This window comes from Rissa tridactyla, chromosome 1 (assembly GCF_028500815.1).
Source record: "Rissa tridactyla isolate bRisTri1 chromosome 1, bRisTri1.patW.cur.20221130, whole genome shotgun sequence".
Classification (NCBI taxonomy): Eukaryota; Metazoa; Chordata; class Aves; order Charadriiformes; family Laridae; genus Rissa; species Rissa tridactyla.
This window is the reverse complement of record NC_071466.1, coordinates 6,724,828-6,737,255: the sequence shown is the minus strand read 5'-3', so window position 1 is coordinate 6,737,255 and position 12,428 is coordinate 6,724,828. Positions and strand designations below refer to the sequence as shown.

At 46.3% G+C, this 12,428-nt stretch overlaps 1 long non-coding RNA gene across 1 annotated transcript; it reads right to left on the bottom strand.

Annotated features, from left to right (window-relative positions):
• Positions 1 to 3,328: 3,328 nt before the first annotated feature.
• On the bottom strand, positions 3,329 to 7,051 carry LOC128918557 (uncharacterized). The gene is made up of 3 exons (XR_008469623.1): positions 6,553 to 7,051; positions 5,003 to 5,130; positions 3,329 to 3,421 (listed from the first exon to the last, which is right to left on the bottom strand). It is a non-coding gene; the product is annotated as an uncharacterized LOC128918557 (long non-coding RNA).
• Between the last annotated feature and the right edge of the window lie 5,377 nt (positions 7,052 to 12,428).

The following is a 12,428-nucleotide window of genomic DNA, read 5'->3' as shown; positions in this document are numbered from 1 at the left end:
AAAGTTTAAAAGGGAAGTCTTTGAGAGAGACAGAGAAGGTAATGCTTGGAGAGCGTTTCAGGCCATTAATCTGGAATGATAAAGAAACCTCAGTAGAGACCAGATGGGAAATATTTAAGGAAGCAATAGAGAACACAGTAGGGAACTTATTGGGAGGCCTAGGCAAACAAGGAGGAGCTGGACAAACATCAAAACAAGAGCATTAGAGGGAAAATGCAAACAGAGCCAAGGATTATGGGAGAGTGGAAACAAAAGCACAAAACAAAGCAGAGGAAAATTACCAAAGGCAAGTAAACCTTTTCAGGTTATAGAGAAGCACCAGGAAAACACGGTGTGAAAATGAGATGGGAAAAGATTGCGTTGGATGGGAACACCAAGAGACCCGGTGGCCTGACAGCAAGCGTGAATGAGGTGGAGCCATGGAAAGATTATTTGGCTGAACACTCTCATCTACCTGGATACAATCATGTCACACCAGGATCAAGAGCATAGCTTGCAAAGCAAAAAAGCACTCAACTCTGAGCCAATGTCAGATGACGAAATAGAAAGGACTATATAGCAGCAAACAGTCCCTTCCACTTTCTTTCAGCAGCGTATGCCCCAGAACTGTTAGAGAGCACCCCACACCTAAGGAAAAGAGAAGGTCTCAAATGATTAGTCAAAAATAATAAACGTGTTACTGCCACCAGTGAAACTATAAAGACATACATTACAGGGCAGTGAGAAAATCATGGTTGTTGACTGATTAAAGCAAATTACATAGGAAGCAATGGGTAGAAAATGCTAAAGTGTGGGAGCAGGTTAGATCAAATGTCCGTGCTTTGGCTATGAGTAGAAAAAGAGTAATGATGGTGATTAAAGGTGCTTGTGATGATTTTTTACTTTTTTTTTTATTTTGAGAGAAGTGCCATAGAAAGTAACAGAATCAGACATGTTCCATCTAAAAGCATTGTGACTATAATTGCTCTGTGGGGCAGAAAGAGCAGGGAGAAATTTAAGTAACAGCTTCAAGTCAGAAGGCTGCACAGAGTAATCGTTAATGTTTAGTCACCTTCCCATACAGCGTAGTAACAACCCGAGCTGAGATGAATCTCATGACAACGGGTGCTACAGCATTAAGATCCTCACCTTATGCAAATGACACCAAGCAATTGGCAGACTCGCCAGAATTGGTGATGATGGTCTTCACACATAGTAAAAATACTTCTGTTAACACATCCAATAAACACTGAAATGGCTGGTGCAGGAGTAGGGACAGCAATTGGAGACAGAAAAACACAGGAAGAGAACAAAAAGATTAATTTGTATTTCTTAGGCAGCGTAGGCATACCTGAGGACTTCCTCCAGAAGGAGTTTTTAAAGACATATTCCTTCAGTAATGCTGTTGGGTAGAAAGTCACAGCCTCAGAGACTAAGGGTATCTTCACGGAGCTGTATCAGTCTGAGATACCTACAGCATTGCCCTGGGCCTTTGGTGGAGTAGGCAAAACAGAAAGAACCACGGACGTCTTTGGGCCAAAGCAGATGCAAAGCGGACTCAGGTCAAGGTCAAGAGAAGTGGAGAATCAAGGAGCAAAACTGGAACAGCTGAAAGGTGGTGGAGGTAAGACAGAAATCAAAGACATGGCAGAAGACCAAAGAAATGCATTCAAGCTTGATGGCTTAGTCATGTCCAGCTCCTGAGTGACCTGGAGAGTGTACAGAGAGAGGGGACTAAAGCTCAGCATATATAAAGACCCAGAGAAGTTTCTGTCTGCTCTACGCGGCCTTTGGCTCTTGCTTACCTGTGTTGTCTACAAAGGCGATGTTAACATTTTTCCAGACATTTCAGAAAATCCACCTGATTGAGTTTAAACAATAATTTTTCATGCATCATTGCAATCAGACCCTATCTGTGTGAACCCTGAGGAGATGACCCATATTCACAACCTCCTAGGAACTGCAGCACCACCGGTCCAGCTATCACTTAATAAAGCTTCCAAAGTGCCAGTATAGCTATTTTTTCTCATTACTGACACCAGGAAATGACACATAGAATCATAGAATCATGGAATGTTTTGGGTTAGAAGGGACCTTAAAGACCATCCAGTTCCAACCCCCTGCCCTGGGCAGGGACACCTCCCACCAGACCAGGTTGCTCCAAGCCCCGTCCAACCTGGCCTTGAACCCCTCCAGGGATGGGGCAGCTACAGCTTCTTTGGGCAACCTGGGCCAGGGCCTCACCACCCTCACAGCCAAGAATTTCTGCCTGAGATCTCAGCTCAATCTCCCCTCTTTCAGTTTAAATCCATTCCCCCTTATCCTATGGCTCCCCTCCCTGACAAAGGGTCCCTATCCATCTCTTCTGTAGGCCCCACATGAGCGCGAAGATACCCCAGGCTGTCCCAGCCATGGTTTACCCACACCAGGAGGAAGAATGGGACAGAACCCTTTGTCACCAGACTCAGGATCTGCCTTCTGTGGTAGCACGGGCTACCTCCGTTTAAAATGTGAAGGATATCAATTTACATTCTGGGAATGATCAGAAAATGGGTGTCCAGCAAGCTGTAGTCCATCTGAGGCCTCTCAACCTCATCGCACTATTCAAAAAGACAAAAAAGAAAAGAGAAATCAAGAAACTGCTAGGGACACCTCTCCTACTGAGATGGTCTCACCACATAAGTCAGAGCTTCTCTGTGCTGCTAAGAAATCTGTGTGTTTAGCCTGTTTTCCTGTGATGTTAGTTTTTTGCACCACTTTTCCTCTGCCTTTTCCTCTCTGCCTTCTCCTCTCCGTGTGCCGTTGGCCAACAGCACATCACTGTTGGCCAACAGAGGGGCTCGAGGGTAATTACATTTCCTTGGGATTGGAAAAAGAAGGCTTCCCCTGGGAAAACCAGATCTCAGCTATTCACTCATTAACCCACAAAAATATCTAAAACCATAAACAATTTGGACAATAGAGTCCAGCAGCCTCACGAAAACACTCAGTGGGAGGAGGTTATAGGCAGAGATAGCAGAAAATCTTTGCATCATTCAGGGGCAAAGATAACCTGCCGAGAGAGCCAGTTCTGTTGGAAATACAGCCTCATTACAGCTGGCACACACAAATGTGTTTTTACCTTAGCAGGAATAATATGCACAAGCCCCACCAGCTCAGCAAAGAGGCTCTTCAGATGTTTGTATGTCAAAGCACAGCACCAATTCCCGCAAACGTGCCTCCCTATAAAACAGAGCTGCCTTATCTTCCTCACCTCTTTATCTCAGGATAACACAGGCATCTTCATTCCTCCGTAAGAAAAATGTAGCTTTTCGATCCCGTGGAGCCCACTGCTTTGCTGCGTAGCTCCCTGGCATGCTCTGAGTCATCAGTGTGCTTCAGAGGAAGTCACGGGGCTCGAGGTTTGGGATTTGGGTGGGAAGGGAGCTCCTGGGGAGCTTTGCTGCAGGCAGGAGGGCATAGTAAGAGTAAAAGGAGGTAAAGGAAAGAGATGAAACACACCAAATAGATACGGTTCTGCCCACAGGTATGAAATACGATATTCCTCAAAGAATTAGCAAAACCTTCTATGCCATTATATCTATGCCTTGCTAGCTCTGTCTCACAACTTGAGACAGAAAACATCACATTTCCAGCTACAACACGTTTCTGCCCCATCATATCCAGTTGTTCATGTTCCAGAGGCAGCTTTGAGCTTAACTAGCTCTTTTCATCCCCATGCATTTAGGTGGAGCAACTGTATCTTCATTCAGCTTCTGCTTGGCAAGGCAGGGCCAAGCAAGGCTCGCTCCTTCAGCCTTCATGTTTACTTCTTGATGGTGAGAGCATGAATAAAAGGAAGGCAACACACCAAACTCAATCACCAGAAGGAGAAAGGAGAGGACCTTTGTTTGCTGCACGGCATTATGGAACCAGCATCTTATTGATGGACTTCTTCTGATCACCCTGGCCAAAGGTCGGTGTGAAGTCAGGTTGATGTCAGGGACTTCAGCGAATCCCTTTCTCTTTCTGTGTCTTCTTCCCATCTAAAGCTGTGTGTAAGCTCTTTGCAGAAGGCACCATCCCTTACTAATCGAGCTATGGTCTTAGTGAAGTCTGGTGCTCCTATCTTATCTGGTGCTTTTATCTTTTCTTATAAATATCTAAAGGGTGGGTGTCAAGAGGATGGTGCCAGACTCCTTTCAGTGGTGCCCAGTGACAGGACAAGGGGCAATGGACATAAACTGGAATGCAGGAAATTCCATCTGAACATGAGAAGGAACTTCTTTCCTTTGAGGGTGGTAGAGCCCTGGCACAGGCTGCCCAGAGAAGGTGTGGAGTCTCTGTCTCTGGAGACATTCAAAACCCACCTGAATGCGTTCCTGTGCCACCTGCTCTGGGTGCCCCTGCTCTGGCAGGGGGTTGGACTAGATGATCTCCAGAGGTCCCCTCCAACCCCTGCCATTCTGTGATTCTGTGATCTCTTGCAGTAGAAATCAAGTCTACATTTTGCTGAGGGATTCCAAGGGTGGAGACAGGCTATGCTAGCAGCAAATGCCACCCCACACCTCTGAGGATGGAGAAGACCAGCTTCTGCCTTTACCATTAAATCTGGAGCATTCTCTGCAGCTAGCTCTTTGTAAGAGGATGTAAATTTTCTAAGCGTTGCTGACAACTCTCTGCTTGTTTCATTATGACCCCGTCCTTGGGTTCACAAGGCTTCTGCGTATTGATAGGTATGTATTTTGGAGCATGAACAAACAGCCAATGGATCAATGTTCACTGGTGCAAACTTGCTGAGATAAAATATTGGCTTCATCTGTTAAACTTTAATGACTGACCTGCCTGACGAAGCCAGGAATGCAATAACGGCCATTTCTCTAGGCATGTTTAGCTATTGGGTAATTACACTTTAAGCTCAATAAACATTGTTTCTCTCAAAATATTTTCTTGCCACTCAGTTAAAAATATGTGTAATCAAACCCCAAGAGGAACGCATCACAAATTTATGGGCCGTGAGAAGCTGGTTTGAATGACAACCCACCGGGCTTCACGGCGCCAGCGGTTCAGCGGATGAGCTGCCCGCAAGGAGATGAAAACCCATGAAGTCGGCGTGCGTCCGTCCTTTGGGGAACTCGGCAACGGGGGAAGACTGCAGCCTAAACAGAGGAGCTATTAAAGCAGGAAAAGATGCATATGTCATCTTGTCTGCGATACATACCATGCTCGGTTACCATAGCAATGGAATTATAGGTAGCTTCAGAGGAGGGAGAGAGTGATTAGCAGACAGATAAGGGAGAAGACTGTGCTGTACCCGCTGCAGTCAGAGTACTTTCATTAAGATTATAAGAAACGGGATCTAGATATTAGACAATAGATGTTTTCATTCTTGTCCTAATCTAACATTAAAAGTACCAGCAACAAGGGCATCCCTTGCTTCCCTTGGCAGACAAGTCCACCAGATGAAAGATTTTCCCAGTATTTGGCCTCCCGTTGTCTTTACTTCCCACTATATGGTGCTTAACCTTCTCAAATGACACGCAAAAGCACCCCAAGTCAATGTTTTCTTTTGAAATTTGTCTGCTCAAAGGCGAACTTCATTAAGTAATGATCTTGTGCTTTAGGCTAAAAACTTGCTTCCAAGGCTTCAGTGGATAGGTGAATTTTATCTTTCAAATTAAAAGAAGGAATAAACTTTCATCACCATTTTACTTTAGACTGAGAAAAGCAGAAGAATGGAAAAAATGCTGCCTCGTTTTGGGCCTGGAGTTATTTTGCTCCTCTAGCCTGGTTCAAGAACAAAATTGTGCCCTTGTGGTCTTTTGCCTAGCCATTAACACTTTTGAGCCTGTTGGACAGTATCACCTCACTTTCAGAAAATGGTCTTTGCCACTCTGTGGAGTTATGAAGTTTCTACGAGTTTCACTAATATCAGCAACCAGGGAAAGGAGAATTAAAGGCAAATTAGTCTATATTAACAGTCCCGCTAACGGAAAAGCAATTCCTTACTCATCCTACAAGGCAGCAGCCAATTGATCAGTCAGCAAATGCCTATCGGTCCACCAGCTGGTACCTCAGGACCCTACCAGCAATACTGTAAGTTGCCCTTTCCTGACCAAAATGGCAGGGGAGACTGGGAGGAACTGGGAGTACTGCAGGACGCAAATGTGCAGGGGACTAAGAAAACACGTTGTATTGCTTAGGGAGCAAGAAAAGTGTCAACAGCTTTTTCCAGCAGCAGCATTTAAAAAATAGCTAAATATCTTCTATTGTTTCCTTTTTTCCACAACACATGTCGCCGCAGGGCTTGTTTCAGCAACTTACTTGTACCCGTATGTTTAACAAAGGCCACAGGTGTTTAGTGAAACTCATAATCCTCTGCAGAAGTGAAATCAATGGAGCTTTAGCAAATGTAAAATGTTGAATGAGTGTTTAAGAGCTTTCTGGGATAAAATTTGGGCGTAACTTTGGAGTTTTGTACTAAAGACCTCCAGAAGTCCTTCCCAAATTGAATTATTCTTTGGGTTTGCATCCTGAGAGCTGCCCCTGTAGTCCGCTTGCACAGTATACAGTTCTTACCTCGTTAGTTCTCACCTTGTCAGTGTAAATGAGCTGTATTTTCCAGACTGTCATCCAAGAGGATTTTCAAGTCTCTGATTGTCTGGCCCTCATCCCGTTCTTCAATATCTTTTTCAGGATGAGATGACCAACATAGCTTGAAGCGTCCAATTAGGGTGCTGGATCCCTGAATGCACCACACAGACTCTTTCAGTATGGATTGTTGGGGTACATAGAGACTGCACAGTCTGGCTTTGATTTTCAAGTATGTCCACCTTCTCAAAGGGATTCTGATTCTATCCTGTTTATATGGGAAATAGAGATGAAGAGACCTCTGAGGATTTGAGGATCCAAAGACACGGAACTGAGTGGAAACCCCAACATGGCATTAGAAAGATGCCAACAGCTCTTCAATCTACAGATTGATCTGCTGATGCCAACGTGAAGCTGTTGAAACAAAACCGAGAAGAAAAATAAAATAAAAATCCCTGTGCTTTACTTCCTTCACTGTGTGATCCTATGAACCATGATGACTCCAGATAGCATTCGACACAGCTGAGGATGTGACCTTTCCTGAACAGGATGAACTCAGTCTACAAACACCATTGCAGAAACAGGTCTTGAAAGCATGGCAGGGCTTTCCCACCCGTTGCCCTAGGGCTTAACCGTGAATGATAGCAGAAAGAGCTTAGGACACATTGATTTCATCCAAGTGAATCTAAATATTTATTAACTCAAGAGCTAAATATTGACCGATGTCAAAGGCAAGTCAATATCTGCCATGAGAGACTCAACATATATAGAAAGGAAACCAACAGTCCAGTAAGCAGCTTCCTGGGAAACAACCACCCACTTGCCAGGAGCACCTAACACGGTCAGATGGACAAACCCCCCCACTTCCCCTGGGCAGGTTACTTAGGTTGCACACTACCTGAAAAGTAGATGCTTGGACCCAGTGTGTTGACAAAACTACCATAAGTCCCTAGGCCACCTCCGCTGTTCACGGAGAGAATGAATCCAGGGGTGATTCAGTAGACCTGAATGAGACCCATCTTTTCTCCTTCACTGGATGGGACCTAGGTGATCCCGTAGAGGACTCAGTGCTCCTGCATGATATTCTGTGAGCCAGGCTACTAAGTAGCAAGGAGAAGGTGTTACCCTCCCTTCCTGCTGCTGATTTTTTGTCAAAATGCAGAAAAGAAGGCCTCCCAGGCCCAAAGGAGCAGGAAACCATAGATCCCACTAGTCAAAACAGTGTCAAATACACCATGCTATGGTGCAATTGGGGTGAGGACACAGCAGAGACCGGAGATAAATAGTGAGGAATGGGCTTTCCTCTGCACCTCTTGCTCAAGCTGGGTCACCAGGCACCAACGAGAGCAAAATTCATGTGGTCAGACAGGGAGAATGAGCAAAAGGAACCTTGACCCTTGCCGACAGCCATGGTGCTTCCACCAGGAGGAGCTGGGTTCTGCCTCCTTTCCCAAATATTTTTCATGTATTTTACCTCCTGGCTCTCAATCAAGAAAAAATATTACCAACACTGTGAGCAAAGAATGGAGTTCTCCATACAAGTCAACACAGATCAAGTGAGTGACTGCAGTCAATCACTTATGAGTGGACTTCCATCCACAGACATGGTCCAGTGACAAAGGGTGAGGATGGACCTACAGAATAACCTGTATTTTTGACCAAGGCTGTGTACAGAAGAGTGCAATGTGTTTCCAAGACTGCCAAGCTCCCCCAAATGCCATGGGCAAAACTTCAGATGCGGGTTTTTTTAAGTCTTGCTTGTTATAGGAGTTAAAAAAGTATCTCTAGTTCTGACTTACTACAAGACTCCCACGAGGATAGGAAACATTCCCAGAGCCGGCAGATAGACCTACCTCTTTCAGTGGGAACTGGTGCTGGTTGTTTGCTATTATTGAAGCTTTTTTTTCTAATTTCTTGCTTCTAACTTTTTCTAACTTCTAACTAAACCCTTCCAGAAGTAATTGTGCTGGCTGCTGCTGTGGGTGTTTCCTTCTGAGAAATCCCATCAAATGCAATCGAGCTTGGACAACTTCCTAAGACATCTGTTCTATCTCAACCACAAAGGAGAGAGTTCATGAGCAATCCGTTGCACAGCAGAAAGGGAAGGTGCCTTCCTCCGCAGGAATGCCCAGGGAGGAGGACACGTTGGGGAGAAGATCAGAGTTGGGGATTGCAAGGCACCCAAGTGGCTTTGTGGCTTTTTCCAACAGTTTGGGGCATGAGAAACCTCCTTTCCTGGGATTGCATAAGAAGAGGAAGGGAAATGAGATCTCAGGGAGGGACTCAAACATCACGGGGCAAACCTCCAACACTTCTTACTAATCCATCTTATGTCATCCTCATTCACTCTTAAACTCCTTCTGCCTGATATGTGTCTATTAGAATTTATTCAGGAGAAACTCAGAGTGACTCAGATAACTTTCCTTTGGCTTAAGAGTTGTCTGGATTTTAACAAGCCAAACCAGGCCTGATGTTATCAGATGTTGAGAAACGAGGAACTGAGTTGGTGTCTTGTGGGAACAGAAGGTCAGAGGAAGGCTCGGCATGGCCCTAGAGGAATCGAGCTGGGAGAAGGTGTCTTATGGTGTCCAGACCTGTTAGGGTCTCTGCAGCAGCAGTGGTTTATGAGGGTTATTTAGAGCGATGCTGTTCAGGGCCGCAGGGCCAGAGAAAAAAACTGAACACAAGTGCTGGTGTGAAGCTGAGCTGGGAAACTATGCCATAAATACAGACCAAAGTCTCAAGCCTGGAGACAGCAAAAGAGGAAGGAAATGGGGGTGAGGGACAGCGTAAAGATCTGGCGCTCAGTTTTCAGATGTTTCAACATGGTGCTGGCAAAATTATGTAACATTTAGACATTAAAATCAGGCTGAAATGGAATAATTTTAGCAGAACCACCCTCATCTACTTTTACAAAGCGAAAAAGGAGGGTAACCCATGGTTACAGCAGTGCCTAGAACCAGAGTGAGGTCTTATCACCATTTGGTGCTGCATGACCTCAAGCAAATTCCTTTCTATTTCCATCTTTCATCCTACTCTGGTTTATTTGAGCAGTGAACTCTCAGGGGGGGTTGGAACTAGATGATCTTTAAGGTCCCTTCCAACCCGAACCATTCTGTGATTCTGTGAGATAGGTGGGGAAATTTGTCCAAGCACAGCGTGGCTGCCTTTGCATGTGAAGGTTCAGCCCATGGGACCACACAGCTCTGGGAAAACCCTGATGTATCTTTAAGAAAATGTGCTCCCATGTGGCAAAGAAATAGAAATAGTCATGGTGGGAAACATGACTTTAAGATTAAATGTCCTCTAAAAATGACCTTGGTGTTATCATGATATTTAATTGGGCTTGATCTGCTGGAGGAAGCATCCATCTATGGACTGTCCAACCAAGGCACTTTGCAATGAAGGGTTTCATGGTACGGAGAGGTGGAGCATGATGGCAGGAGGTATCACTTTGTCATCCAGCTCTGCAGGGCACAGACTGACCGCCGGGAGGAGGACACCCCACTTTCAGGAGAAGTGCAGATCTCAGTTGAAGAAGGCTGCAGGATCTAAGAAGCTGAGATGGACATGCACCACGGCTAATTCTGTGTTAGCATCGCACCAGAGCTAATCCCTACCCCCCAGATCAACGAGAATTAATTTGCTAGCCCTCTCCCTGGCATGGTTCGGCCAACTCCATCAAGGTGGGGAAATTTTATTAAAATCTCTCTTATCATTAGAAGTTCAAGCCAGAACACCTCTCAGTTGAATATTTTTTCATCTGAGCAACACAATTTCTGAGGACACAATTTTCCCATGTCCGTCTACCTGCAGCTATTGCAAAGTATGCTCATTTTAGACTTCAAATAAAGAAAAGAATATTTAAAGATATTTCTTCAGCAAAATTTAAGCCAGGTCTATGTTTTTCTGTTCGTCCTTTCAAACCACCAGACCGGGCAGTGCTGACCGCTGGACTTTATCTCAGCTAGAGAGTTTAATTCCCAATTCCACCAGCTTCAAGCTGGCGTTTTGCTTTACTGAGGCCAACTTCGACATGGCAAAGGCCTAGCACGGAAAAATGAATAAAATGGAAAATTAAACAAAAGCTTTCAGCTGAGCTACTTCCCCCACTCAGAGCTATAGAAACGAACACTGCAACGACCTGGGGTGAACGGATCCTTACAGCAGACTGCTCATGTCTGGAGATATCACCGTCATCTCCACATGGAAAATCACAACCCACATCAAGGGGTTTTCCCCAAAAACACTTGGCTCAGATGAGTCCTGGGCACAGATTTCCTCTGTCTGGCTCCCTGGGGCTGCTCGTCTCCTCCTTGGAGTCTGACGGTGATTCCCGAAAACCAGATCCTGAGATGTGGGCGCAGAATGAGCACGTAACCCAGGTAAGCCAGGCTTGGGTGGAGAAGAACCACCATGGTATCCTAATGCCCCTTGGTACCTCCTGCCTCGAGCCCCAGCCCCTCTGTCCAGAGCTGTGTTCGCTCGCGGGGGGGGTCATGCTGTAAAACTTCAGGCAGGTCATGGAGTGATGGGCTTTATGTGCTCCGGAAAAGCAGCTGAACAGAGTGAAAAATGGCCTTTTCGCCAGCTTTTCATCACAAAGAGATGCTAAACGCAAATCTCAGCAGCACGCTTGCATGAGGGTCATGGTTTGAGCAAACTTTGATCGTTGGTATCGGGGATGTGACGTGCTTCAAAGCACCAGCGCTGCTAAAAGTAAACACAGGGAGCCTGATCATGCCTTTTTAACCTAAACTTTTAAAGAAGCAGGCAAACATACAGCTTAGGACCTGTCACGGGCCTGTCACAGGCCACCAATCCTGGCTAGCACACCAGGGGTGCGGTGTGGGAAGCCGCAGGATGACTCCCCTGCGGCGCACCGACCCCGGGGGTCCTTTTTCCCTTGTCCAAAGAGTCACAGCACTAGGTAGGCTCCCGTTTCTTTTTTCCGGCACCAGCATCACGACTCGAGCAGAGCCAGCCACCGCTGAGCCATTCCACCTAACGGTCAAGAAATTCTGATGTGGGGCTGCTCTTTCACATCCTCCTTGGAGAAGCCCCAGAGACTGCCCATCCTACAGCGATGGGGTCCAGACTCTCTGTTCCCCAAATTGTGGATTACTAGAAAAATCGGTGCTTTTTTTTTTGTTGTTTGATCCTATTTCAAGGGTCACACCATACAATTTAGTAGCTCCCATCTCTTGCGGCAGCTGGTGGTGGGTCTGGGTGCTGAACCAGGAGCAGAGCATGCCAAGCCAGCAACCGCAGTTCAAGTTTCCCCCCCCAAATTGGGAACCTGAGTTTGCAGCACAGGGCTAGAATTGCCCGGACCTCAGCCCTGCCTTGTCCAAGCCTGCACCCCGGGGTGCCGGAGCTGACTGTGTTCCTACATTCCCGGAAAACAGGGTGTAGGTGGTGTTCGGGAATAGGACCCACTCCTGCAAATGGTTTTTGTCAGCTTTGGGTTGACTGTTGGACTTCATGATCTGAAAGGTCCCTTCCAATCCAGGCGATTCCATGATTCTATGATAAATGCAGAGGTCGGGGCTGGAAAGAGCTCTGAGGTAAACTCTGGAGTGATCCCCAAGAAAGCAAAGGGACAATAAGGGATTTTACCCAGGAGGGATGCAAAGTAGCAGGGAGGGGGAGTGTGTGTGCGGGTGTGTGTGCAAAGCCGGCTTGACGCCCCCCCCTTTTTCCCCCATAAGGAGGGTCTGCCAGCTCAGGAGTGGCACAGCCGAGCGCAAGTCCTGCCTCCTTCCTCCTTCTTCCTCCTCCTCCTCCTCCCAGATGTTCCCTTGTGTGCAGCCATCTGTTGAGCTCCCTCCTCCCTCCTCCTGCGGGGAAGGGGGCAGCCCGCTTGCCCGGCCAGCTGC